This window comes from Asparagus officinalis, chromosome 6, assembly GCF_001876935.1.
Source record: "Asparagus officinalis chromosome 6, Aspof.V1, whole genome shotgun sequence".
Taxonomy (NCBI): Eukaryota; Viridiplantae; Streptophyta; class Magnoliopsida; order Asparagales; family Asparagaceae; genus Asparagus; species Asparagus officinalis.
In genome coordinates this window covers 1,789,711-1,791,410 of record NC_033799.1, presented here as the reverse complement: position 1 = coordinate 1,791,410, position 1,700 = coordinate 1,789,711, and positions in this window count along the sequence as shown.

Below are 1,700 nucleotides of genomic sequence, written 5' to 3'. Positions count from 1 at the left end.
AGGTTTGACTTGAAAGCAAAGGGAGTGGAATACAAGTAGCAGTAGAAATACTGGTTTGTACTAGCCACTCGATGGAGGATTTTGATGTTAAGTGATCAGGACTTAACACGTCAAGCTTTGAAAATTGCCATGAACTGGCGGATAGAAATCTTAGTGGACCCACCGTCAATTGATTTGACCAGTGAGGGATTTTGTGAGGAAATGTTGATCTGTCGTCAAACACCAATAGGAGTTTTGTGAGGGAAGATTGATCCACCGAAGCAATCGAATCTCGTCTCAGCAAAAGAGTGTTCGGAAATCACAATGGGGGTTTAGTGTTTATCACTTTGTTTGTAATGATCGGGTTATCCCTAAGAAAATTACATATAGTATTCTTCCGGGAACTCCCCGTTACATGAATCATCCACCCCCAGCTTCTTTGCGAAACTGGATTACATGATCGGGTTATCCTTAAGAATATTACATATAAAAATTCTCCAGGAACTTCCCGTCAACGGTAGGAAACAGTTTAGACTCATATACCAATTGGAGTATCAGGAAGCAATTTAACCTCTTATACCGGTCGGAGGATTAAGAAGCAGTTTATACTCTTATACTTGTCGGAGTGTTCATTCGGCTCAATTGAGCGATATAACGCCGGCTTCAACCAAGTTTTGGATGCTATTCTTAAGAGCGAAGCAAGCCTTGGTAGGATGAAGGATCAGGATGGTCGGAAAATGCTGATGATTTCTATATATTTCCCCTGTTGTTGGGTTTCAATAAGCAGTTACCAGTGTGCGCGAGTCGGCGTGTCGTTGGTAATAATATCTGTTTTGTGCTTTACTTACTCTATTTTATCAAGTTTACTTTGCCTTTTGTTACCATAAGCTAAGGCTCCGATCTAGGCGACTTAAAACAGAAGGAAAAGGAAAATGTATTCCCTCGCTGACCACTGAAGACCGTCTCAAAACACATAGAGCTTTGCTACAGGGACCCAAAATATGGGAACAATAGAGGGGACAAGTGAGGTGTCTCCCTCCTATTGGATAATGAATTGGACATCATTAATGATGGCCAACTCATTATCCAATAGGAGGAAGACGTCTCACTTGTCCCTTCCATTGGTCCCATATTTTGGGTGCTTGAGGAATTTTTCAAACACATAATTGGCTACATTCAGCGGCTAAGGACTACCGCTTGAGTATTATATGTATTCATAGAGGAATGGCGATGCGCAAACAAAATATCACTTTAGACGACACTTCTTTAAGAAACATCCTTGCTCCAAAAAAACAAAAAACTCCTCCAAAAAAGAAATTTTGCGTAGAACCAAAGATATTGCAAACCACCAAAAGCTCAAATTTCCCAAAGGCTTCGAAAGGGAGAAGAACACGCCCCCCGAAGAAGCAATTCGACCGAATTGAGAATTAGGGTTCTGTCAATTAGCAACAAGTTCACATGAATTAGATCAAAACAAAGTGATTGGGACCAAATCAAACCTTTCAAGGGAACCCTAACCCCAGCTGCGAACCCCACGTGCGAAAGTTCTATCCTCCGCCTTGCGCCGACGAAACCGCCGACGACGGCAAAACCCAGTCCACAACCCCAGAAAACCCCAAGTCCCAAACCCTAACCCCAGCATCGAAACCCAAGCCCACACCCGCCCCCAAACCCAAACCCTCCCGCCTCAGCTTCGCCGATGACGAGGATGAAGACGGCGG